Genomic DNA, 27,648 nt, shown 5'->3' with positions numbered 1-27,648 from the left:
TCTTCGTCATGGAACGGGGTTTGGCTTTGAAATTGTTCCCGCGCCTTACTATTTCAAATTCAACCACGTCTGTTGCGAGCAGACGTTAGTTTTTTTACTCATTCACCAGCTAAAATCACGATAATCCCCCCCCCCCCCCCCAAAAAAAAAAAAGAAAAAAAAAAGCGTTTTCAGAAAAAATTGACATTTTTGTCAAAGGTGTAATTTAGTGGTCGGTATACCAGGTGACATATCAATATTGCCGCGCGCAGGGTCACGGACTTGTAGAAGGTTCTTGTTTATTCTTGCTGCGGACATACCTTCTATCGTTTATCCCTGCTTTTGTTGTTTCAGAAAGTGCGTGTTCATTCTCGCCCCGAGCGCGCTACGCTCGAACCTTCTCCGCCGAATCTTTGAGATAGTGACTCACTCTAGATAAGAGGCCGCTCGCGACCTTGTCGAGCCAGTCTCGCCCCAGCGCTCGACTCTGCTCTTACGCCGACTTCGACGCCCGCGACGCTCTATTATCTTCTGTTTCCTTTTATTTTCGGGCACAAGTTCGGCCCCATTAAAGCTTCTTGAGTTATCACCGCCTCATCCATTGTCATTCTTGACAATATGTAACTCCATTCCTAAAAAAAAAAAAAAAAAAAAAAAAAAAATTGGAGTGAGTTGGGTAGGAGATTGCGCAGTGTGTTCCTTCTTCGTCAAGCTTCACCGCTTTGCACCTGCGTGATCGGAGCAGCGGCCGACGCGGTGGATTAGCGATGCCGTTTTCTTGCCAGCATTTTACAGGAGTGACTCTGACAGGCCACATAGACTACGAGCATCGGTGTAAGTAGGAAGGTGAACGACGCTAAATATCGAGGAAACGTTTCTGCGCTAAACTTGGCGATAAAATTCCTGCGTTGGATGTAGCGGGAAAATGCCCGTATGCTGCGGGGACTGTGAAGCAAAATGCGAGGAAGGGCGTGCATCGCCTTGCCCCTTGCCCCAGTTCATTTTGCAGGGCACCGCAAGGAACCCGGAATTTTATTGACAGGGACGGAGCTGCGCCTTGAACATTGTCAACGTAAAGCCGATCATAAAACAAACAACAAAGTTGGAGCTCGGTGTAGAAGCAGTCGCCGGTTTTGTGCTGTTAAAGGGTCTCTGACTTTCCAAAAAAATTCAAAGTGCCCGCTAGTGCCCTGTGACGTAACAATGTACCGCAAGGTGTCGGGGCGGTCAGAAGGGAGGCATCGACCTCCGTCACTAAAAGTGAGTTCACCGGAAGTCACGTCAGTTTCACTCCTCGTGCTCTCACGACCGTGCATGAATGAACGTTTTTTTTTTTTTTTTGGTCTTTTTTTACGAGCGATTGTAGAAAACGAAGTTTCAGTTCCACTAGCTTTTTATCGCTGCACGGTTGGTTAGTTTGCGTGCTGTGAAAGTTGAGGACGAAGAGTCAGTGGATCGACGTGATGGAGGTCAATGATGAAAGCACTGCGAGTACAAGCCAGTGTACGAGTGCATGTCATCAGTCCGGTGGTACAGAGCCATAACACAAAACAAGCGAGTTTTCTTTTTCTTTTTTTAATTTAGAACGCTCGCGAAAATTAGGATTGCTAGCACATGACGTGCCCGATCCCATTGCTGAATTTTCAGACACCGAGGTCGTCGAATCATCGGATACTCTATAGGCTGAAGATGCCTGCCGTCTAGAGAATACCAACTGGTGAGTGTAGCAAGTACAAGTAAACGTCGAGCATAAAGTACGTGTCTTGTCTACAACATGAGTTGAACTTAAAAATCATTGTGTAAAGCGAAAAAAAAAAAAAAAAAAGGGGACACAAGAGAGAAAATAGATACGTTTCAGTTCGTTGTGACCGTTTCTTTTCTTTTTTTTTTTTTGCGCCTTACACAATGATTTCCAACGTTCACCAACTAGCCCACCTGCAAGTTCTTCTGAGTAGAACTTGTTTACTAGGTTCACGGACTCCTCCTCTTCTACTTTTACAGCAACGTTAGGCGATGAAAAGCAAATAAAAGAAACCTTGTCTGCTTGGAGTGCTCGCGGAAGTGCGGAAAAAAAAATTACACGTGGTTGCGGTAAACACGAGGAGTGATAGAAGTCACGTGACTTCCTGCGATTCCTCCCTTCTGACCGCCCCGACATCTTGCGGTATTTGTTACGTCACAGGGCGCTGGCGGGCACTTTGAATTGGACTTCGTATTTCTATTTTTTTTTTTTATAAAAAAACTTTGCAACTTTAATGTGACACAATATTTTGGTGATATCCTGAGGAGACGCTTTCAGCGAGTCAGTTACTCGAACTGCCACCAGTCGGCGCGCCCTTCGCGCGCTTTCCGGGCCGCCATAGCCGACCTTCAGTTTCTCGCCGTTGCTCCGCGTTGTGTGCAGCACAGGCCACTACCGGAGCTTCGTTTTCGTGTTCTTTTACGTTGCGCGTTCAAATCTTGTATTTTCTTTAGGTCTTTTCGATATTTAAGACTTTCATTTAATTATTTGATATTTATATTTCGACATAGCTCTTGTATTTTCTTATTTATGGAATTGAAGCGGACAGCGAATGGGTCGACGATACAATATTATGAGGCTTCAATGACCATGTGTGTTCATCCCATTCTAACGTTTTTGTCGCTAATGAAGGGGAGTCAACACTATTGAGACATATGTAAATTGCAACTGACGCAGTAAGGCTATCACAGTCTTGCTTCCCGCTGCATGTGTGCGCTCGTTTCCGTAAAGCCGACCCGCATGTAAGCGATTTAGCGTGCGACGAGACGAGCGACGGAGATTTCCCACTGTCGCCCGTCGCATCGCTTGGTTCTGTGATTTCTAGAAAACGTCGCCCACTGTCTTGGTCGCTTGCTCCTTAGCTTCCATGCAGTTTTCCTCGTGGCGCGACTGACTAAGCGACAACGAAGCGGGTCGCCGTCAATTTTCTGGTCGCTCGCCAAATCGCTTACATGCGGTTTATACTCAATTAATTTACATGCACACACCATTGAACCATTGGCGCCTCGATATTAAGTATAAACCGCATGCCAGCGATTCGGCGAGCAACGAGACAAGCGACGGTGACCTGCTTCGCTGTCACTCGGGCAGTCGCGCGACGAGGCAAACCGCATGGAAGCGACGGGAGCAAGCGACCAAGACGGTGAGCGACGTTTTCTAGAAACCCGAAAAAACCGAGCGATGCAACAGGCGACAGTGAGAAATCTTCGTCGCTGACTCTCGTCGTTGTCGCCGTCGCTCGACTCTCGTCGCACGCTAAATGGCATACATGCGGGTCGGCATTACGGAAACGAGCGAGCACATGCAGCGAGAAGCACGACTGCGATAACCTTATGCGCCAGTTGAAATTTGAATATGTCGCAATGTTGACTGCCCTTTATTGGCGAGAAAAACGTTAAAATGGGATGAACTTACATGGTCTCTGAAGCCATATTCTTGTATCGTCGATCCATTCGCTGTCAGATTCCATTTCATAAATAAGAAAATACAAGAGCTATGTTGAAATATAGATATCAAATGATTAAATGAAAGTCCAAAATATCGAAAAGACCTAAAGAAAACACACTATTTCAACGCGGAACGTAAAAGAACGCGAAAACAAAGCTCCGGTAGCGGCCGGTGCAGCACACAACGCGGAGGAACGGCGAGAAATTGAAGGGCGGCTATGGCGGCAGGGTCACGTGACGTCAAGATGGCGGCGCCCATGAAATGGTGCCTGAAAGGGTCTATACCATTTTACCGCCTAGCATGAAAAAAAATTGTTTTTTTTTTTTGCGTGTTAGAGGTTTTTTTTAAGTTTTGGCAGTATACTTATGTTTACGCCATCCAATCCGTAGCATTAAGGTCGTTCAACTTGGGTAAGGAGACGGTTTAGCTAAGTTCCCTTTCAGCTTTCCTCATTGCAACACCGACGATGCTTCAGGTAAAGGGAGAGTTTTTTTGTTTTTTTTTTTGGTTCATATCCGCCACGTTGCGCTTGAGCATCTCGGGTTGTTTCCCTTTCGCGAGTCCCGGTCAGCGCAATTCGAAACCAGTCCCTTTGCACGCCACTCCTAAGCCCACGCATACTGTCAAAAACGTGGCGAGCTGTTTGGGACCCGTTATCGCGCCCAAGGCGGCAGCCGTCGTCGTCTTCTCGGCCATCGAGAAAATCTCGGCGTCAGCGACGGTGTGTATGTTCTCGACTCTTCGTTTGCCCGCTCGCATTCCCTCCTCCCTCTCTTACCCCTCTGCCGCATCAGTGACGTGGATGCAGTTTTTTCTTCTTCTTACTATACTATATCGCCTCGTGTATGATCTCACAGCTGTCTCTTGAGTGCTAAGTTCTATAGAGTCCGCCCCAGCGGTGCAACAGCTGCCGATGCTCCCACGACTGCATTAATCTTCTTTTCTTTTTCTTTTCTCTTAAAATTTTTTTAGCGCATCCTTTTGTTGTTCCGGTTTATTGTTGTCCACGCGTTTGCCGGCTTGCGTGGGACGCAGAGTCGCGAGCGTGGACTCGGACTGGGACCTTACTCCGGTCTTGAATCTGGCCAGCTGACTGACGGACTACCTTGCGGCGACGACTTCGACGGCTCCATCGAGTTTCTCCCGGATCTTTTTCCCCATCTTGCGCGTGAGTCGTGTTCGGCTGCTTTTGTTTTCGACCTTAGTGCACTGCGTGACATTGTTAGCGCCAACGCGAAATCGTCAACTCTCTTCATTTTACTCAGACAGTATTGACGGGCACTATACTTCGTTCAACCCTAACTTGAGAGTGTGGTGGGAGCTGCGCGTTCGCCGGACCAATCAATTACGCCTCCTTTTCATCACGTGACCCAGGTCTCTGCTCGCGTGTATGGGCGAGAACGTGATCGCGTGACGAAGGATCGATGAGGGACATGTTCCAACAGGCACCTCCAGCTCAGGGGTGAACTTTACCATCGAACAGCCATTGTTACTACTATGAAACCTAATCTGTCTCTCCCTCCCTTACTAATTGACCCCTATAAAAATAGCTGGACTAAGTTTGCACCAACGTCACGCTTATCACACCTCTTTGTTTCACCATAGCCTCCTTTACACTCACAAAGCCTGGCAGTTCGACGAAGGATCCATAGAGTGCCCGGTTGAGGATTTGGAGCGTGAAGATCTGGTAGCACAGAGAATCAAAGAGCCATTTCTCGGAAAACCTGGACGTCAGCGCAGAGCTTTTGCAGCGGCGAGGACCCGAAACACACTTGTTTGCTCGGGAGAAGTGTGTTTCGGCGTCTTGCCGCAGCGGGGCACCAGCCACGTGGCTCTCCTCTTATCCGTTGTCTGTCGCTCCACCTTTTCCATTCCGGCGGCCGCTTCTCGTGGCGATCTGCCAGCCTTTATCAGTATATAGGAATCTATGCATATAGTTATCTTTTTTTAAATCTGTGAATTTGCATAGATGCGAACTGGTGCTTGCCAGAGAAAAAAAAATAAAAAAGTCGTGTCTGTGCTTAGCGTTGCATGGGAGGTTTAAGTCTTGTGCGCTTGTGATTTGTTGGCTGAGTTACGTAATGTTTTGATGGAACTTTTTTTTTCTTGTTCGTGGTCATGTCTGACAAGGATGCAATTGAATTGAACTGGGGTTATGGGAAGCTTTTAGATTTACCTGGAAGTTTGAACATAGGTTACGATTGAAGCTAGTGTCGTAATGAAAAACCCGAGAGGTAAATAGCTAGTGTCTTTTGTTTGCTTATCTTGCTTCGAGCTCAGAACTCGTCTAGAGTATTGTTACTGTTAGGCATGTCCGTTTTTTTTTAAGTTTTAACTCGAGAAAAAAAAAAAAAGTTAAACAATCGATTTTTTTTTTTGCTGATCTACAGATTTAAGCGTTGATTTGCTTGTTGTTTCATTTAGACTCACGTGTAAATTCTCATACAACGGCAGGAAAGTTACCGCTCTGCAGTGTGTTTTTGTATGGTAGACACGGAATACGGAACGGAGGCAACTAAGGTAGCTTTCGCATTACAACTTACATCAGAAACGGCTCTCCACATATGAGTTGGAGACGAACTTAAGTTTTCTTCCTTTGTTCGGTTTTCTTCTTTTCTTTTTTTTCGCTATGATCGTTAGATTTAGACTCTGACCGACAAAACCGAGCACGCGCCGAATTAAATGACGAAATACAGTGATTTCACGCAATACATGAGCAAAGGGGTTTGAATGCTACGCACTCCACACAAACATTGACTTAAGCGTAGCGCAATTATACTATCGCGGACAATGAGAGCTATGAGTGCCTGGCAGCTTTTTAGGAGAGCCGTGGTCCGTAGGGATGGAATGCGAAGGCGAGATCCCACACCTCGGGCTCTTTGACAAATTGTAAGTATAATATAGATTGTGCGGAGCGCAGGCGCAGAAAAATACCACATCGGGTCCGCGGGGGTACGTTCGCGCGCAACTGTACTCATCCAAAAGTTGCTTTGTCGCGGTGTAAGTTCAAGGCCGGAACCGGACTATTCATTTCGGTCTGTCCTTCGCTAGGCTTGCTGACGGTGGATGTTTGACGTGTAGTTGCCACCGCGATGTCAAACACCACCGCGATGTCAAACATCGCGGGGGATGTTTGACGTGTAGTTGCGGGGATGACCCAGGGTGACGACAGTTTAACGCGGCTCACTGCTGTTGACACGAGCGCTGCGTGAATACTCGGCTCGGTTACGGTCAATGCCTTGGTGCAAATTCGGGGTGTCTCGTGTGCTCGTGTCTATGATGAACCTTGGCGGCATACTATGGGTGTACTATGGGCACCAGACCACTTGGAAACTGTCTGTGGCTGCGAATTGAGGGGGTAAATGCTGCTCGTTTTTCTCGATTATTTTTGTTTCTGCGACCGCTATACTGCCGCGGGCATGTCCGAGAGAGAACGGCGCTCCATAACTAAAAAAAAAAAGAAAGATTCACGTTTATCTTTACCCTAAATGTTCGAAGCTCGAATGTTCGAGACCCGTTGCTCTCGGGCAGGGGGCGCGAGCGCGTCCGCAAGACGCGACCATGCTATGCTGCAGCACTATCCAGGCGGCGCTATTACTTTCGATTCTGCACGTGCCACGTTCGAATGCATCTGTAGACGCGCGATAACAAAACGCTTAAAATAAAAAAAATAAAATAAAATAAAAAAGAATTATGCAGCTCGCGACCTCAGCGTCCCATTCAGCTTTATTATTTTATTGCGTTCTTTCATAGCTCTCGTGAGCCCGTATGTTTCACTTTGCATGATAGCGAAGCTGAAGCTACTTGCAAAAACGTGTTCCCCTGAACGATGCTTACACTGCACGAGCGCACGTGCTTGGAACGGACACTGCAAGGTTGGAGCTCGATCTTGTTGCCTCTGCTACGCTGGCACCTCGAATGGAACGGAGTATAAAAAAACTGTAGTGGAGAAGCGTGATGACGCATGTTCGAAACGCGAGCCAAATATTCTATTTTGCTCGCCTGGAGCGCTGCTCAAAACTTGAGAGCTACGGGCCTATATGGACAAAAGAGGCCAACATGGCCTCGCCGACTCACTCACTCTCGCCCTAGCTAGCTGTCACGCCGTCACTTCGACGCTCGCTGCTGCTTTCTCGACACTCTTTCTTTCTTTGTTTTTTTTTCTGGCACAAGTTTGCCGATTAAACCCTTTGTTTTAATGTTCGTTGTCCCTTATCCGGAGTTTGTTTTATTCTTTCTGTTGCCAGTTATGAGACGTTGTATGGGCACATGGCTTGAGCCCATAAAAAGGAAAGACAACACACGATCCCGCGACACAGCGGAGAAGGAAACGAACGTGATAGTGTCACAGTTCGTGTTCCAAACTTTGGCAAGCCCGAACCAAAAGCGCCGGTGTTTTCTTCTTTCATTTTATAACTCAAGAAGGTAGGGCAAGGGAAGGGAAGTCCGCGGAGGAGGAAGCAGACGGAACGCTAAAGAGAGGAAGAGGTTTCGCCCTCTCTTCTCCAGCGTTCCGTCTGCTTCCTCTCCCTGGACTCTTTTCCCCTTGTCCTACGTTCTTAAGTTCCTTTCCCACCGGCCCCTAGCGGCGAACATGCCGAAACTGGATGAGAGTCCGCCGGCTGACGCGTCCGTTCCGATGACGCCGAGTGCAAGCGTCGTGCTCGTGAGATGCAGCAAGACGCACTAACGACGACGATGACATTGCAGGTATAGCGGCGCTGCGTGGTTTCACTAGTAGGGACGGCGTTTCTCTTTTAAGTGGTATTAGTCCAGCCCGAACGCAACTGGGACCTGTTACGTGGATTCGACTCTATTTTGTATCTTCTCTCGTTTTCTTGACAGGGTTGTTTACCCCGGCAACTGGGCAACTCGTCGGACATGTGTTGCGGACCGTACACTTCTGGTTCCGCCAGCGGCAGATGTGTCCCGCCGTTGCGCGACAGATCCCGTCGCACAATGATCGATTGTCCCGTCGCGGAATGTTTCACCGAGCGTTTGTATCGTATGCCACGAAGGTTAGGTGAACGTTCGACGGGAGTGAGCCGTCATTGAGTTGCTTGATCCGGTCGTGTTTTCGTTGAACAATGCGGAGATTCCACGCCCGGAAGGGTGTAATTGGGCTGTCTAAAATAATTCGCTAAAACTCGTGAAGAGCGAAGTCTGCTTTAAACAATACTGTAAATATTAACAAAAAATTGTAAAGTATAAAAAAAAAAAACACCCGACGCTTTAACAAAAAAAAGTATATTGGAATGCACATGGCGGCATTACTTTGCGGTTACCCAGAAAAGCATGCGTCACCCACTTTCTACAAACAGACAAACAAACAGAGGAACTGTTCAAACGCAAGCATTATAGTTACTTGATCCACTACTCATCATAGTCACTGGCAGGATGAGAAGGAACGGCAGGAAGAAGTTTCCCTTGTGCCGTTTCCAGCGCGAGCTTTCTGTCTTGGAGCGTGCTCGCGCAGCCAAAGCACGACGGGAGGCTACGTGCTCGCGCTGGAGGCCGGGTGTTTGAAAGGGACGCCTTGCCGCTCTCACGGAGACGACCTTCTTGACACCAATTAAGCAAAATATCCTACATTTCAGACAGTGAGAAAGGTGCCTCTTTATGAGGTAGGGCCAGCTGCCATTAAAATGTTTAGTTCTTTTTTTCGAGTTGCTCGGGAAAATTAAAAAAAACAAATAAAAAATAAAACAGTTGAAGCAGTTGTCAAGGAAATCACGAAGGCATTCGAAAGCCTGAATTCAAGTTGTAAACATTTTGTTGGCTAAGAAAAACAGCTCGACCGCATTGACGCTCGTTCACTCGAGGTTACAAAGCTTATTACTCCTTTTGGAAAGCCTGCGTTATCCATAAAATGTTTTATTATTAAACACCGAGCTCAATAATTGTGTGCGTGCTTTTTTTACACATTTTTTTTTCTTTTTTTTACCCGCGTTTACTGGCGTTATACAAAGCTATACAAAACCCGCCGATCCTTCGATTTCGGGTTTTGTATAGCTTTCCATGTTGCGGTTTTATGGCGAACTTGCCCGGTTTAAAGACGGAGGGCTCATTTTGTGCCGGGGCACCTTAATGTTGACTTGGCGACGTGCTACGTACTTTATCTAGTTTTTGTTATTACAAGAAAACGCCACTGAATATGTTTGGGCTGGTTCGGAGCGGCATTTTTTTTTTTTTTTTTTTTCTTTGGAGAGCTGGCGGTTTTTAAAGGTAAAGTGTAGTTCCCTATTGCCGTTCTTTTTAATTTGTTCTAGGTATATTTTTATGTCTTCTAAAGTGGGATTCAAACTTTTTCGTTTAGGTGTGATTGACTCGTAGCCGCCTTCGACGAGAGAACGAACCCACTAGACAGTTTTAGTAGACGGTTTCGATTACCTCCGATAACGGTTCCCGATAGCGATAACGATGCATACACAAAAGCGTCGGCGAAGTGTCGGGTAGCGGTATCGGAGCCATGGAAACGATCTACTAAAACTCCGTACTATTAAACATATAGAATAGCGCAAAAAAGACAAGGACAAGAAGTAAACAGGACAAGCATTATGGTGAACTTGCCCGGTTTAAAGGCGGAGGGCTCGTTGTGTGCCGGGGCTAATGCGCTTGTCCTGTTTACCTCTTGTCCTTGTCTTTTTTTGTGCAATTTTAGATGTTTAACTAAGATGAACCAACTAGCGCAACAACGTACCCTACTAGACCATATTCGGTACTATTACGTCGCCCAGGAACTCTACCGATTCGCGTGTACAAGGAGTTTGAAAAATGTTTTGAGGTATATGCGAGATCAGAATTCTACGCACTATCTATAAAAGATTGTATGTTATAACACGCAGCCAAGATTATTTGAAGCACACGGTGAAAGAATGATGTGTGTAAGATATCGGGCTTGTTCCAGGCATACCCGAAAGATGGCGCCAGTTTATTCTGTTTTCGTAAGCGGTACAAGCGCGCCACAACTCATCCGCTCCTCGTCCTAACTCCACTTGGTCGTCGTTGCGCTACGGACTACGTTACAGGAACGCGTCGTGGTCGCGTTACTGGTCGAACAAGAGTTGGTCCGATACCGGTAAGTAGCAAAGACGTTGACGCGCTCCGTCTTTCTTCATTTGTTCAGCTTCTCGCGCTTGAAAAGAAGATGGGTCGTCGTTTAATTCGACACCTCGGCCCGTTTGCTGCCACTGGGGCCTTTGGCCGGCCGTGCTCCGAAATCCAATAGAGAGCTCCTTTTCCTTTTTTGTCTTCTCTTACACGGCGCCATAATAAATCGCGACCGAGAACAAAAGAGCCTTTCCGGAGATAAACAAAGCCTGCGCCTTAAGGCGGACCGAGGCGCGAAAAACAACAACGCAGAAACAACAAAAAGCTCGGACGCTTTCCTTGCAGTCGGCGGTGCCGCCGCTAGTGCAGTGTCGCTTCCACAAAGAATCCGGACTCGTCGTCCATTGTCTTTAAAAGGGCGACCTGGCGGATCAAAGGGCTTTGCTGCTGAGGACACAGGTCCCTCCCTCGTTTCATCTCCTTCTCCCTGCTTTGTTTGGTGTTTCCTTCTCTCTTCCGGTGCCTCTCTGCGTGCTCAGTTTCCTCCTACGATGGACCGCAGGAGGACGCTGCGAGCCACCGAAGCCAGTTCAACGCTGCGTGAGTGTCACGTGAGCGTGGGAAGGGGCGCAGCGACGCGGAAGGAACCTCTAGTCACGTTATGGAAGTTGGTAGCGCTTGAATGGCTGGGATGGCTCGCAGCCTTGGCTGCGGTCCATCTTGAGCTGAAAAGGACTGTAGTTTTCATTCTCTGGCTTCTCCAACTCGACTCTTGTGTAACAACGCCTTTTTTTTTTAATGGGGGGGGGGGGGGGGGTGCAGGGAAAGAGTGAAAAATTTGATAAGGAGGAAGGGTTGGGCCCGAGGGAAAAAGACGGAGGGGGGAGGGTGTAAAATGGAGGTATTGGCAGCTTTTGTTTCGGGGACCGTCCTCGGTTGCGGTGTGATTGTGATGTTTTATTATCGCGGATTGGGTGTCGCCGAAAGTAATTTAGTTTCCAAAATTAAAAAAAAAAAAAAGAAAACATGGGGAAAAAACATGAGCAGTCGGCGATGAAGGTAATCGAGGTAGGAAAGGGTGCGGGAGAAAACGAGAAAGGTTGTGTAAGAAGCGACGGGCGAGGTAGCTATTGCCAAGTTCAAGTTGACAATAGACCCTTCTGGAAATATGTTGCGCCCCCACCGTCTGCTTGACGCACTATGACGATCCGATGTGTGGCAGGTGAACGACTGCCCAGGAATAGAAACCGAAGTTGATGTTGGTTGAAAATTTTGCGATTTCAGAACCCACAAAAGTTAGAATGAAAGCGGAACAGCTAGAGTACGTTCCAAGCAGTGTATTGTGGGATAGTCAAGAGGTCTTCTGGGATTTTCCGGAAAGGTTTATTTGAGCAGCGGGTAACGTAAATGTCACTCAACGGATTTTCAAATATTACAGTTCGTAACTCGTCACTCGTTGAGATGTAATAGCCCTTCGGCCAAGTTACCCAACCACAAAAGAGAATGCCGGGAACGCATAGGTACACGCCTTATCGGTATAAAAGATTACAAGTAAATATTTGAAACAAGCCGTTGAGGATCGCGCGTGCAAAGTGACATTTATATTACGAGGTGCGGTCCAAAAATTCCGCGTCTAATTTTGTATCGGAGAGAGAGAGTGCAGAAGGGTGATCTGCAATGCCTGAGTTTTTCTCACCTGCTGCGCGAGCACAGTGGTGATTTTAGCGTAAGCTGCAAACCAGGGCGAGAGCGAACATTAGTTTTGCGTCAAACTCGACACATTTGGAACATAAACCTTTAAAGTGCTTCAGCAGGCTTATGGCGAGAGTCGTGCGAGCTGTTTTCACTGGCGCTCGTACCTCAAGAGTGGCAGAACATCGCTCGGAAAGACGAAGAAAGAGAGAGGGCTACGTTCCCCGACATCTCTTCGTCTTCGAGTGATGTTCTGCCATTCTTAAAGCGCGAGCGCCACTGAAAACAACTCGCACGACTCACTGTTTGTTAGCCATGAGCCGGCCGAATCACGAGCTTTGATCTGGGCTACCTATTATCCGTTGCGAGCGTCAAATCTAAACGCGTGTACGAAAAGAAAAAAAAAAAAAAAAATGGTAAAGCGGAGGTTTTAAGCCAACGCGTCTTTAAACCAACGCCGTCAGAGTCGACTCAGATTCTATTTCCGTCGATGACAGACTCATTGCGTGGTACGCCCACAAAATACGTCCGAGTGAGCGCTTGACCAATCGCGTAAAGCATTGGAAAGCCAACCTCAGTCCCGGTTTTGGTCGCCCACGTCGGCAATAACGGCCTGCGTCTCTAGGCTTCTGCGGAAGAAGAGGTAGCACATTTCTTCCCGGCGTTTTGTCGTAGAAGGGAAGAGTTCTCCGAGTGAGGTATTTGGGCCCACGCTGGAAAGCACGGAGGAAGGGGGGGGAAAGAACGCCAAGTAGAACCTCCTCCTCGTTGATTCAGTCTGACAGAGTGTCAAAGTTGGGCAAACGAGTCCGGATCTCGGAATGCGCCTGGGACGTCCATAAGGGGAGCACGGTTTCGGACTGGGGCTGACTTATATGAGCCAGCTAAGAGCGAAATGTGGTAGCGGGCAGATTGCGGGTCGCGGTGGCACGAGGAGTAATGGGGCTTCTCCGCAGTGCGCCCCGTGCGTTGCGGTGAAACTACATTTGGCGGAGCTCGCCGCCGCATATCGCTTACGTCGGGGTCGTTTGGCTGGTTGGCTGACGACGTCGTCTGCTTCGGTGAAAGAGAGAGAGAGCGCAAGAGAGAGAGAAAGAAAGAAAGAGAGAGAGGGGGGGCGGTATACGTGGTGAATGACTACACATGTTCACTTGCGAAGTTTTTGTGCATGGAGTTTGTGTGCACGTTGGTAGCTTAGTATGTTACACTATCGGAGGCTGCCTTTGCAGCATGCCGGGCAGGTTAGAAGAGATATTCTCTCAGTCGTGAGCTCGCTACTTTGGCAGCCGTGCTTAACACGCACCAGAGCACGAAACGCTGTCGATAACGCTTACCGGAGGACACTGCAACGGCTTGTGCGATGATTCGAGCGTGACAACTTTGTATTTGAATCGAGGTGCGAATTCCCATCTTTTCGTGTATGGGGTGGCTGCCCTGTCCCGTGCAGTACTTTCTGGCGTCGCGTACATCTGCGTTTTCGCTGGTCCAGTCTAGAATTGACGATGGTCCCTCGAAAAGCCGTCTCTCGCGCGTTATATGAATTGAGAGTTCAACGACCGCGGAAACGCTCATGGGCTGAATATGGTACTATTATTTTTAGCCTGTTGTTTGTCGCGTGTCTGGGCGCGCACGAGGCCTCTGGAACAACAGCGAACAAAACTCGATGCGTATGCGTGCACAACAGCCTAACCATCATGTACTTCACCTTGTCGGTAAGCCTCGGGAAAGTCGGGCAGTGCAGAGCAATATTTCCTTCCCGAGATTAAAAAAAAGGAAAAAAAAAAAAAGGAAAAACGACACGCTGCATCAGGAAACGATAGAAAGAGAGAGAGAGAGAGAGAAACAAAACGGTATGGAGTAAGGACGACTTCATGCTGCCCAATGTACCCATCGCAGATTGAAGCGCAGTAAACCTCTAAAAATATATATGCAACGCAACGCTAATAAATGTGTAAAAAGAAAAAAACAAAGTAAACAAGTTTTGGGACTGCGCGCTCGTGCGCCCACAAACCCTTTCTTTTTTCTTTTTTGACGGAGCGCCTATTGTTCGTAAAAAGAACAACTTTACTCCCTAGTTTCGGTCCCTGTTTGTCGTTATTGCGAAGGCAAAGGGTGCGGCTAAGAGACGACTGCGGAGGTGTACTCCGTTTCACCTTGCAATGGACCGCGCTGGACGCTACGCGCCATCCGAGCCAATCCGATGCCGCCTAGCTGTCACGTGACCATCAGCAGGAGAGCAGTGACGCGCGGGATGCTATGCTTCTTTTCTCTTTAATTAGCAAATGACCAAGACTCTACGGTCTCAGTGGGCCAATCAGCGTGTCGTAGCGAGAAAGGCGACGACGTATCGCAGGAGTCCTCCCCTACCGCGGAGAGCTTCTTCCGTGCTCGCTCCCATCGCCCTCACTGACTTGATACGGGCCGTAGTCCCCCCTTTTAACCGAGTTAGGCGGAAGCGAAGCATAGTCACGCGATTCGTGCCAAACGCTGGATTGGCCGGGATTGGCTGTGTAGCGTCCGTTGCGATCCACCGCTAGGTGACGGGGGCTGTAGGACGAGGGAAGGGGGGAGGGTCGAGGGATCCACGAATTTCGCACTGACTGCGTTTCTATTCCGGGGATTTCGATTCTCCCCGTCGGTCTGATCGCCGGGGATTTTTGCATTTCCCCCTGCAGTCGAAATTGTTTCTCTCGGTCTCGTTGGACGAGTTCCGGTTTTCTAAGAGGGCCCCGGAACGGGTATAGTGTCTTTTATAAGTTGTGTATTTACGACTTCCTGCAAACGTAATATTGCTTTTCTTTTCTTTTTTTCCTAAGGAAAAGAGGGGGGGTCTTTAATATTTTCCTGTGGCGCGTGCAATAAAAATAAAGAGAAAGTATCGTCTGTCGCGCGATTGATTCGTCTCCTTGATAAAAGAAAATGGGCGCGAGACATTTTCGCGAGTATATATGCGCAGGCACGTTGAGTTGACAGGAGCCACGCGTGCCCCTTATGAAGCCGTATTGGATCATTTTATTTTATGTGCGTTTCATGCAAGAAAAAAAAAAATCTTCCCCGTGAGGGAAAAAAAAAACAAAAAACTTGTCGAAGTCATCATTTCAAAATAAAATTGCTTGACGTTCGATAGAGATATATAAATTTTGAGACTGGTTTCGTAAACTTCAAAGCTGGCGCCATTTTTTTTTTCTTTGTAGCTATGTGTTTGGTTCGATAAAAGGAAGTATGCATCTGTCTGTATGTTTGATGTACGTGTGTCTGGGTGTGTATGTTACCTTTGTGTGTGTGTGTGTGTGTGTGTTTGTGCAAGTACGTTTTCGGGTAGGAGCGCACGTGTGTGTGTTTCGTTGAGGCTGATACTGTTTGCGTAGAGCGTTAAAGGGAAAAGGGAAAGATGGCGATAGTGAAGGGGGATGGGGAAAAGAGACGATCGAAGCCAAATTTAATTTAGAGCACGGCGAGTCTCGATCGCCGCTCCCCGCCATTATATGGAAACGGCGGGGATGCCGCGCTTTGACAGCGCTGAACGCCCATTTGTCTGTGATGACGGAGCGTGGCATAAATTGCGCGTAAATATGGAAGTTCTCGTTCTCTTCCATGTGCACAACGGACTGAAGAAGTTTTAAGTGTATACTGTCGTTAGGACCAGCCTCGTCGTCATGGTTGCGACGTCCTTAATGGGGCTGGAACGACTCACTCTTTACGTATTCCTTGACATGTTCCGAATAACTTCCATAAAAATGAGCGTGTCGCATGACTTCGTATTGCGCGATTGTTTTCGAGGAGTGTGTAGTGTCGTGGTTCCATGGCTGGAGCCTTCGAAAATAGACTGAAGTAGCTCGTCGTACTAGGGAATGCGTTCTCATAGGAACTACACAAGGTTCTCTTCTTCCTTCGAAGTTCATGGCATACGTAAAAAAAACCAACCACGTCTCATAATGGAATTGGGGGAGTGAAGTGGAGAGCACGTATGATCAAAATGAGGTGTATGACCGATGGAGTGGTTTAACAAGCACTCTCCCGTGCTTTTTACAGAAACCCCGTCGTCAGCGCTCGCGGCTCACAAAAAAAAGCTTAAAAAGGTGAACTATTAAAGGTGGAACGAGTGTGTTGGTAACGTGCATTACACGTTATAAAGATCGCGAAAGAAATTGGACAATTTATTTTTAATTTTAATGCGTTGTAAATTGCTGTCAGTTATAAGTAGAAGTCGAATCAACAATTCTATGAAAAAAAAAAAAAAAAGAAAACGAAAAGAATCTCGCACATTAGAAATTTTTATTCAGTCCTTAACTTCGAGAAATAACATTGCTTGCCCCATAGAGTTATTATAATGTACGCTAGAGGTTCAAGTGGCGCTAGTGTGCTGATGCAAATTGAAGCAGACAGCAACCAGTCGAAAATTTACTTCCGGTAATGCATTTCTATGGGAAAAAGTTAGTGCATTTTCTGCCTGCGCTCGATCATAAGAGCAAATATCCCGAATAATTCGTACGTACTAGGTAGCTTGGAACATTTCTCAGTCAGGCCAACGAAAGAATTGGTCAGTTACGGCGTTTTTCTTTCGAATTCATCGGATTAAAAACGGTGCTAAAACGGCTTCGTACGTGTATTTATGTGCACTGTCGGACACTGTTAGCGCGAACGCGGCGTCGGCGATTTCCAGCATGGGGGATATACATGCCAAACGAACGAAGCACATCTGGAAAATCAGGAGCGGCGGCAAGAACTGCGCAGTAACACCGGATCAGTAACTCGCAGTGCATGTACGATCAAAATACATTGAAGGCCACTTAATCTATTCCGATTTTAAATAAGTAAGTACCGCTTTATTCTTTCTGCCCTGAGCGAAGCTGCTTGTTCTGCGTTCAAAATATCACCCGCGCGCTCGATATCTTTGAGAACAAGTGCGCGATAAAAGCTGCCCGGCAGAGAAAACAATACGAAGAGACACCTTTCATAGCCCACGGACTTTATTATCTACGTTTTGAAGGTTTTTATCCCCTCATGCACGACGGGATTATTTTCATATAGTGACAGGACTGGCATATTGTCAATATACAATCGTCACCGGAATGCTGGCGAGCCTTGAACCCACTCTATATTCGTTTCGATTGTAATTTTGCTTTGAATCGTCTCTTGTTTTTACACACCTGCTGCGGAACACACGTTTGGGACTGAAATGTAGCGAAGTTAAACATCGTTCACTGATGAAGAAAAATGCGCTAACTAAAGCAATTACACTTTCACAGTGTTAATCAAGGTGCATACTATTCGGTACGACCCAAATAACGAAAGTGTTCCGTGTTATTTTCCGGCGAAGAGACGAAATGCATGCGCGTTTTCCCATAGGAATACACAAAAAGACTGGAAAAGTAGACTGGTTGCTGTCTGCTTCAATTTGCGTCACGGAAGTCGCATAGACACTAGCGCCAGTTGAACCTCTAGCGTACATTATAGTAACTCTATGGCTTGCCCCCCCCCCCCCCCCCCTCTTATTTTTTTCCTTCTCCTTTTTCCCAACTTTGACTTGTATGGGCAAGTGTTTATGTTATATATATGCGTACCTTTCAGCACGTTGATATCGCATCGCGCACGTTTACGCTGACTCTTCGTTCGCGCGCTCGCTTTTCCCTCTGTTCAATATCAGCTGTTACTAAAAAAAGGCAAATAAAAAATTATAATAAAACGCTAGGGCACTTAACAAGTGCCGTGCCACAAAGACGCGGCCTCTCGGAACCTGCGCACGCATTTATGGAGCGAAGTAATAACTCATTTTCTCGGCAGGCAGGCCGAAGAGCTTAGAAAAGGGCGACCGGGGGTGGAGCTCCTCTCCCTCTCTCTCTCGCTCTCTTTCACGAACAGGTGTGCCTGAGTGATAAATTTCCCCTCATACGGAAACTTGGGGAAAGCAGAAAACTGCCTTGTGTCGGTAATTCTTGCTTTTACTATCGATTTTATTACCCTTACTTTTCATTATTTTACCCCCGGGGGCGCTTGGCTTGTAACGACGCCCGAAAGGTGCGCGAGAAAAACGCTGCTTCCCGTTTTATTGCTTCTCATATAGCATTAGGTTTGGACTCTTTTTGTTTTTGTTTACGAGATGCTTGATATTGTGTGGCTTATTAGGAAGGTACGTTCCTTGTGGTAAACGAATGTTTTCTCGGACTCCAATAAAACAGCTGTTCGTAGTTTTTTGTTTGTTGTTCTCGTTTTATTCGCATTCGATCCCTTCCCGTGATGTCGAGATCTCTGCGTGGTGTCTTTCAGGTGGGTTCTTGACGACGTGTTTTGCGTGTTGCGTACGGCCGTGAACGGAAAGTGGGGTGTGTAGGTGAAAGAAGGGACCAGGTGGTTTTGTGGTTTCCCACTAGGCTACTACAAAAAACGTACCGTATTATTTCAACTTTTTTTTTTTTTTTTGCTGCAGATGTTTACTTAGAGGCCGGCAGATAGGTCCACCTTCTCGTCGTATTCTGCCTGGACTACAATGTGCTTACGCCACCGATGTGGCAGCCTTTTCGTGCCCTGTCGGGACCACTTTTTGGGTTTTTTAGTCTAACCCACGCCTGAACAGCTGTTTTCAGCTCATCAATAGACCCTTTTCAAAAGTCGGCGCCTTCGCCTGTCGGGCATTGCTTGATCACGTACTCTGCGCATGTGATTGGGCACGAGGGTTGCGTCAACTTTCGGCGAGGACTCGGGTTCAATCACGCGCTCCGTGCCCAAGAAATGGCGACCACCAGACGTCGCTCGATGGACTTTTGAAAGGGTCTCTTACTGCAAAATAACGTACGCGGAAAGTTTTTTTTTTTTTTTTTTTTAATGACCCCGGGCAGGTGATAATCACTGGGGTTCAGGTCGGGCAGAAGACGTGCACGGCCAAACGCCCGATGGGTCGAACGATGCGTCGGAAAGATGGTCGAAGTCGACCAGGCACTGACGAATCACGTCCTCGCGTTAAGGCACGTGACGCTGTGATTGGTCGACGCCTGCTTGGCGTCGGTAATTATTCCCACGTTTCTTCTTGCGTGTGTACAGCCCGACCTGAACCCTTTGTGATGGTTATCTGTTCTCCCGCTGCTAATAAACAAAACAAAGCAATCTCCAAAACGTAAAACAATGAAATAAAGATAATAAATAAATGGAATAGCAGACGAGATTTGTTAGACATGGTAACCCTGGAGTGAGGGGACAAAAAAAAAAAAAATGACGTTTAAAACTGTCCGTAATGCCGAATTATTTATTTCTTCATTTATTAAAAATACCCACAAAGGCCCTCTGTTATTAGGGTATTACACAGGGAGGGGGGAATTTGATTGCAGCTCTAGAGGAGAAGGAGGAGGGGAAGGTACGAAGGGGAGGGTATGCCCCTCCTCCCCTTCTGCTCCCTTCCCATTTAGCGGATAGTTTTCGCTAAAGTTAGCGGGGAAATTTTTCCCGTTAAATTTAGCGGCGAAATATTCCCGCTAAATTTAGCGAGGAAATTTTTCCCGCTAAATTTAGCGGCGAAATATTCCCGCTAAATTCAGGCACCGTGTGACGTCACGAGGGGGACGTCATTATGGGAACGTCCTATAATACAACGCGTGGTTACGCCGACGGCGACGCCGATGCCGCTCAAGCCGGAAACGGACGCCTAAGAGCTGCGCTGAAAAAAAGGATGGACAGACACGAAACTGTTATCTGTACTCTGTCCCATGTTTTTTCTTTTTTTTTGCATTGCAGCATTTCTAAAACTAGAGAGCACATACGCGTACTCAAAGGGACATCCTAACGGCGCGTTGACATGGCCAGCGGCAATGCGGGGCCTAATGCAGTCGGTAGAAGGTGCATTTCCGTCGGCCTGTCGGACAGCGAAACGCGTCCCTGCTCCTCTGGCTCTTCGCATGGACGCGTGACAAGCTCAATAATGCAGTTTGCCCCTCTTCGTGTGCGTGGCCTTCTCGGTGAGAATCTCTCCCTCCGTCTTCCCTCTCGGCGCTTCCAAGTTTGGCTCCTTTCGCCTTGGGATGGACTGCGGAGGAAGCCACGAGCCATTCAAAGCCCATCCACCGCCGTGCGAGTGCCGCCTGACCTTCGGGAGGGTGCCAAGCGACGCGCGCGGTGCCTAGTCATCTGACATGTTGTAATAACCATCGCTGCCCGATCATAGTTACGGAATTGCGGAGGGGAAGCAAATCGTCTGAGAAGGGCGAGGAGTGGACTCGTACTTTCGGGGTTTTAGTTTCTTGGGTAGGTGGCGCAAGCTACCGCCTGTTTTAAAAGGGTACAGCCGTCCATTATTAGGGGGAACGGCCATCCTCTCTTCCTCCACTCCCTTTCTTTCAATATTAGAAGAAAAAAAAGAAAAGAAAAGAAAAATGCCGGGAAATTTTTTTATATTGAATTTTGAACTTTAGTTAAAATTCGACCAGGGTTAGATTTTGAAACAACCCGACTTCTACGGAAAAGTTTCATATTTTGGAAGAAAAAGTCGATCAACGCTTTCGGCGCCCCCTCGCAGCTCGTACTGCAAACGCGGCTCATAAGCGTACGTGAGCGCCATCGAGCAGTTGGGAACTCTCCGTAATATGTATACGCCTTTTTCGTTTACTCAATCGTTATGGTGCCCGGAGCGCGTCTTCGACTTGTGTGCTTAGCGTCCTATGCTGCCCCCAGTCTTGGGCAGTAACGCGTTACTAGTAACGCGTTACTGTAACTTCGTTACTTTTCCGGTAACTTGTAACTGTAACGAGTTACTTTTTAAGAATGTAACTTGTAACTGTAGTTCTATTACTTTTTTCTGAGGTAACGATGAAAGTAACGAAGTTACTTTTGTCGTTACTTTTCAGTTCTTTGTGAATAATATATCATTAAACGAGTATAATCTAGCTATTCCTTGCACTTTCCAAAGTGTCTGTTTCGTCATTTTGAGTGTCAGTTGGCCTTGCACAAACTTGAGAATACGTTCTTTCTCGCGAGTCACTATCCGAATGTGTAGATTTCATGAAGAAAAAAAAAGAAGAATGTAGTTATCTTTACGCACTTGCTTGTACTTTGTGACTGAACACTTACATCTTAGTATATTGAAGCACTATCTCTGTTGCGGTTTTTTCTTTTCTGCGCACGCATTTTAATCGGATGAATCAACCGTGAAACAACAATACACGCGGAGGGAACTTCGTATGTTTCGTATTTTGATTAGCGCCACTACTCCGCACTGTACATGGTTCGTATTTTGATTTGCGCCACTACTCCGGCGTGGCTTCAACGGTGGAGGCAAAATTTACTGTTGTTTGCGCAGGGCTTGTTTCTGGTTTGCCGGGTACGAACTGAAATATATCAAAGGAGTCCACGAACACAGCGCAACGGTCAACGAGCGAGCAATGTGCTAGTGCTACAAGGATAGGGATGTTGATGAGAACAGAACAAAGAACAAGCATGGCCGGCGTACAGAGTATTTTTCTGTGGTGAAGTTGGTTGCTAACTATTTGACCGCAGTATGCAAACTTTGCAACAAGGAGTACTCCGACAACAAGTCTTCGTGTTCAAATCTGAGAAAACACATCCAGTTCAATTTTTGTCTTTATTCTTTTCATAATATTGACTAATTTTCCAGCTAAATTATTAAGTTTGAATTTACAGCTATGGTGAAAGCCCGATTGATTCGTGTCTATATTTTTTTTCTTTCAAACATTAGTTTTTCCTTAATTTTTGTGTTATAGGAAAGTAACTGAAAAGTAACGTCGTTACTTTTTGAAAGTAACTGTAACTGTAACGAGTTACTTTTTTGTTGCGGTAACTGTAACGGTAACTTTGTTACTTTTTTGTGAAAGTAACTGTAACTGTAACGAATTACTTTTTAAAAGTAACTTACTCATGACTGGCTGCCCCTACATCAAAAGTGCTCCCGCAGTGGCAACAAATGACGTCACAGAAGCCGAAGTGTCATGCTGTTGGATGTCGCGCTCCTGGCGGTTGGTCGTAGAATTGGTACCGAGAAGGTGCGAGTAGCACTAGGCGAACGCGAGTGTCGTTGTCGTCGCGGCGTCCCAACTTCTGGCTGCTGAAACTTGCGTGGACTGCCACAGTGGAGGGCGACCTGCAGCAAAACAGGTGTTTGCCACGTACACCACAGCTTTTTGAGACGCCGCCAGGATCGCGACTGGCGGCAGCAGGACACTTTTATGATGTCATCAGGCGGAATTCGAGGGACCACTTTTTTTTGGACGCGGTAACACACCAATCGGAGACAGGTTCCAGGCACTTATTCTGGTCCCCAGCAAACCTGGTAGCCATATCTATTATGGGCGACGAAACAAGAACAAAACATTTCAACCTTCGAATATAAAAAAAAAAAGAAAAAAAAAGGAGGTGAGTCAGAACGAGAATGGGTGACGGTCGGGCTTATACCCGGTATGTCTTCTACCGGCGTGGCGACGGCGAAACAATGTTTTCGCCCGCACTGTTAACTGACGACATTCAAGATGGCGGCGCCTTTGTGGAAAAGGTGTATAGAAGACACACTGGCACACTGGCGCCGTCTGTCGGGTAGCCCTGGACACACCTTCGATGCGGTGTACGCTCAACTGAAGTTTTGGGGATGGGTGTAAGGGCTACACCCCCCTTTTTTTTTTAGAGTGCAGACTGGATGTTTCGTGGTATTTGCGAGATCGAATTCACGCGCTACGTAGGAGGTACGGTTGCACCTGACATTCTGAGAATTTCCTCGAGCGCGCTACGAAAGATAGAGGCGTAAAATACGCGCGCATCTGAAGTTCTCCGGAGCTATCCGATAGATTGCTCCGGCGTTCTTCTCTCGTCGTGATGTTGCAACGGAGTCGATCACACTCAAACGGGAGAATGAGGCGCGTAATGTGGGAAGGAGGGAGGAACGCAGCCAACTCCACGCAGCTGGGGGCCGGGGAGTATCTTGAGGGAGCAGAAAGAGTGTGGGGGGAGCACTCTCGGAAGAGGGATTTGTGGCGCCCCCTGGCTCGGCTGCTGTCCGTTCCCATCGCCGTCGTCTCTTTCGTGTATCTATCCGCCCGCGTGGTTGTTGTGCGTCTGACGAGTTGCCCGCCCCCTGTGCTGTCGCTCTGAGTTAACTTGGTACGTCTGTCGGGGGTCGGTTCTCATGACGGACGCGGAAATCTATACCCGGCCCTTGATTGTCACTGACGGATCTCTCTCGTTTCCCCCGAGGGTCTCTTCGAACGTCTTCGTCTTGCGTTACATGCGTGTTAGGGTTGCCGTTTCTGGATTTTTCGCGCCGAACGGTGTACGGGCGTTTATTTACTGGTTTATTTCAGTATACCCTCGGGGCTCGGAGGCATTACGAAGGAGAGGAGCAAAAATAAGGTTTATAAATGCTGTCTTTTCTTTTTATTATTGTTTGAAAGATATTTGGCAGTGCGTTTTACACAGCGGTGCGGCTTACATGCAATTTTCTTTATTTTTTTAATTTTTATAAGCATGGACTTTGATTGGGGAAATTATTCCTCGTTCGATTCTTTGGCAAGGATTTTGAAACTTTCGCTCGCTTGTGCATATATTGCGATCATAGTAATACACGCATGCGGGCTTCTACTTGGAGTTTCGCCGCGCCGACCGTACGAACATAATTGGGCCTACGACGGGAATAAGTTTAGCTATAGTTGCTTAAACGTATTGGGTGGGACCAGCTGAACATAAAAATGAAGGATACTTAAAGGAGCGATGCAACAATTTTTGTACTGTGCACAAATACCGCTTAAAACGGATCCCTAACGTTAATGACCTATGAAACACGGCTTCGTTTTTAACCCCACGCAATAGAAGTCGCAGAAAAAAATTTAAGAAAAACGAGCAGCGTTCACCCCCTCAACTCGCAGCCAGAACAAGCGGCCACGTGATCTGGAGCCGATTATATGCCGCCAGTGTTGATCATAGCCACGCGCTGGGGTTGGCAAAGCGCAGGACACGCGCTGAGTTCCAGACATTGTTATGGCTCGGCTATTGTCGTCGTTGCAGCGATTGGACACGGGCCACTACCCGAATGCTTCTCGAGCTAGCAATTGTCACGAGCCCAAATCGAGTGCCCACGCAGGGCTCGGGTCCAATCTATGAACCGCATTCAAATATCGTCACTTGGGTGTACTGCGATCCCCACGTTACGTCATCAAATTTTGCGAAGGAGAGATTAAACGAAAATAATTGCTTTTGTCCTTGAGATTTCACCGCAACAAAGGAGTTTCTTGGCCAGTGGCGTTGCTTGCGAGTATCCTTGAGTCCCACTAGTGCCAGTAAGCTCGTGTATAGTGAAAAACATTCCAACTAAATATCGTTGCACAGCTCCTTTAAGGAAAGGACAAACATGTCGCTGCATTGGGGGAAAGCGCCTTCTCCCTGGGCTTTCGGTTGAGCTTTGTCATTGTCAGGTGACTCGGGAACACGGCGTGACTGGGAGTTTTGGCTCGCAGAAAATCGGCTGAGTATAGTAACCCAACTTAGTGCCACTTCTCAGAACGAAGAATCTTCGATACTTGCTGAGCGTATCATTGGGATGGTCTGATTGCACCGAAAATTCTATAGATGCAAGACTCCTGGCCCGACAAAATACGCTACGCTTCAAATTAACGCCCCTTTAGCTATCTTGTTTCTTAAAGCATTGCTGCCAGAGTTGGCTGAATCGGAAATAGCAGGAAACGCTTTTCCGTTCCCCACAAAGGTTAGGGCAGTTTGCGACGGAGAAGAACGCTTTATCCCGAACGTCCTACCAGCGTGTCTTAAAGAGCCCCTAAAAGAATAATAATAATTAGTTTGGTGGAGACACGCGGTAATCAAAAAATTAACATTACGCAAAAAAAAATTGAGGGCACGAGACGTGGTTGTTAAGGCCATAGTCACCTCCTTTTCACTTGTTTTCTCTCTCGGCATATCGGGCGCGTGGAGGAGAGGTGGATCGGCTCGGCCATGACGTTGAGCTGGAGAGAGTGTATGACCTTCTCGTTGAGGGGGAAAGAGTGTATGACCATTCTGTGACGTCATGGACTTTGCGCGCATATATTTACAACAAATCTAGCGCCGTCAATACCGCACTAAAATATTGTTTTTGCTTAAAATTTATTTTTCGACACGCGTGTCCGAACTAGACTGTTAATTTTTTTTTTTTTTTTTAAGGTTCAAGAAATTTTATTTTTGAATCGTAATGATCGCTAGATTGTTCCCGCTCTGCGCCAATGTGCTGGTGCTCACAAGACGCGGATATGGGACGCCGATACTCCAGTGCGGGCCGAGCGTTGGCAACCTTCAGCGCAGACTTGTGCACGTTACTAACAAAATAGTAAGGTGTTCTATTTTAAATTACACGAGACTAAATTCTAACTAATTACAGTTAAAAAAAAATTCAAATTCGTTTGTTTGTTTGTTTTTTTTTTTTGCTACAAACAGTAGATTTGTGACCGAAGCGCTGGAAAAAAAAGCTGCAGGCCTGCAGCTTTTAGCCTTTTACAAACGCAAGTTACCGTTACCACAAAGAGTATTTCGTTACTTTCAAGGTGTTACTTTCTGCCTTATTGTCCCAGTGTAGGACACAATACTCAAGAATGCTGTGGAAGCGTTTATTGTTGCCTTCAATCTCACTTTCGTAACCTTGAGCAGCACCTGGCTTTCGAAAGTCTCGTCGGACATGTTGCCTCGTTTCCAAAAGCGTGCATCTTAAAAAAAAAAAAAAAAATAGAAGAGTTTTTTGTTTTGGTGAAAGCGCAAAGCTTCCTTGTTACAGCCGCAGTTTGAAGCTGTTAGAACCGCAAAGCTATAAAGATTGTGATACAGATAAGCAAACTTCGAATAAAATCAATGTATGCACATATGTTATATAAACAAAATTCAGCCGGCGGATGTCGCCAACGGTGGTGCAGGAAAATATTATGACACGATAATTTCATGTAACAATGAAACTATAGATTAAATATTTTAATCCATATTCCATTAGCTCTGAACACATGTCGTGCCTTGGTTGGGACGTCGGTGAACAAGAGAATGAAGGTTTTTGGATATATAAAAAAAAAAAAAAAAAAAAAAAAACATCGGGGGATTTTTTAGGAAAAAAAAAAAAGAATATTTCGATTAAAACAAAAGGTTAGACGCACGTACGTATGCCTATACCGTTTCTTGATGTCGTCCAAAACGAAACGCATGCGGCACGGATCGGTCGTATACCACAGCCCTGCGTTCTTCAGGTCAATGCCAGATGAAGCAACGACAGCCCCCTTCCCCCCCCCCCCCCCCCCTCACAGCTTTGCCAGTAATTCTAATTTGGTAAAATGCGAGCCATATAAGAGTATTTGAAGTGCTAGGGATATAGGCGCTCCGCCCTCTTCTTGCTTCTTCTGGTTGTTTCTCACTAATGGTTATTTTCGACGGCTAAAACAAGTGTAAGTGTGCGTGACCGGGAAATCAGAACTTCTAATTCGTCTCTTTGCTAAATATCTCTCTTTCGCGATTACGCGGTTTTCGATATTTAAATTTTGGCCGGGCGACGTTATAGATGTTATTTACGGTCTTTCGAGACAACAGACAGATGTAGGGAGCATTCACTCGCGGCCATAGCTGTGTCTGCGCAACTGCTGAGCGCGTGCTGATGGCGAACTTCTTTTGCAACGTGCATTTCACTCCATCGAGATGACCGGTCTTGGCAGCTTAATAATGTGAGCTCGTTCTGAGCGTGCACTCTAAAACGTCTTCCTCATGTATGGCGTCCAGGTAAACACCCTGTAATGCACTGGACGCCATATTTGTGGGCGATGTTTAGAGAGCATGCACGGAGCGAGCTCACAGAAAGGGGCTGCTAAGACCGGCAATCATGATTGCGCGGAATGCACGTTGCAAAAAGAACGGTGGAAGTCCGGCGCCAGTGCGCGCTCAACAGTCGCGCACACAACTATGGCAGCCAGTGAATGCTCCCTATAAATGCATGGAGTGTCACTGCCCCGTTTCACCTCAATGGAACTAGGCCCATTCACTGACGTGCCAGTGAAACATCTCACGTCGGCGAAATGTCTCGTTTTCTGGGGGGCTTAAGCGTGACAGCTTTATGGGCGCCCTGTACGGACCTTGCTCGCTCGTGTGTGCTGACATTTCCCTCGCCGCATGCGTTGTGTAAGAACGCGGGCTGCGTTTTAGCTTTTAGGGTAGCAACTGCGCATTAGTGCTTTCCCACCTCCATTGCAAACGACGCAATCGGTGAAACGTGCATAATCGTTTCTTTATTTTCGAAGGGAACAAAGCGCAATCTATAGGTTAACTTATACTCGCAACTCATTAATATAAATAATTGCGTGTCATCTGTTTTTTTAATAATGAGGTGTAACTTCGAACGAGGCTCCCAGAAAGCGTGTCGCGGCACACGCTCGCGCGTGTCAGGTCGGAATGACCGCGGGCTTAAACGTCGTGAGCACGGAAACTGGAACGGTCGCGTGAGGTTCGCATGACGTGAA

General features: G+C 47.0%; 1 protein-coding gene across 2 annotated transcripts in view; it reads left to right on the top strand.

The window, feature by feature from the left end:
- Positions 1-27,648, top strand: part of LOC8051883 (polypeptide N-acetylgalactosaminyltransferase 5) — a 182,547-nt gene that overhangs the window by 21,402 nt on the left and 133,497 nt on the right. Inside the window, exon 1 of one of the 2 annotated variants that reach the window (XM_042294038.1) lies at positions 4,308-4,616. The exons of the other annotated variant lie outside the window; for it this stretch is intronic. The gene's annotated coding sequence lies outside the window, so the exon portion shown is untranslated. Of the gene's footprint in view, positions 1-4,307; positions 4,617-27,648 lie in introns of those variants that run through there. 2 annotated transcript variants of the gene reach the window in all.

Source organism: Ixodes scapularis, unplaced genomic scaffold (genome assembly GCF_016920785.2).
Source record: "Ixodes scapularis isolate PalLabHiFi unplaced genomic scaffold, ASM1692078v2 PGA_scaffold5__190_contigs__length_132052651, whole genome shotgun sequence".
Lineage (NCBI taxonomy): Eukaryota > Metazoa > Arthropoda > Arachnida > Ixodida > Ixodidae > Ixodes > Ixodes scapularis.
Note: the sequence above shows the minus strand (reverse complement) of the source record. Positions and strands in the feature narration are given on the sequence as shown.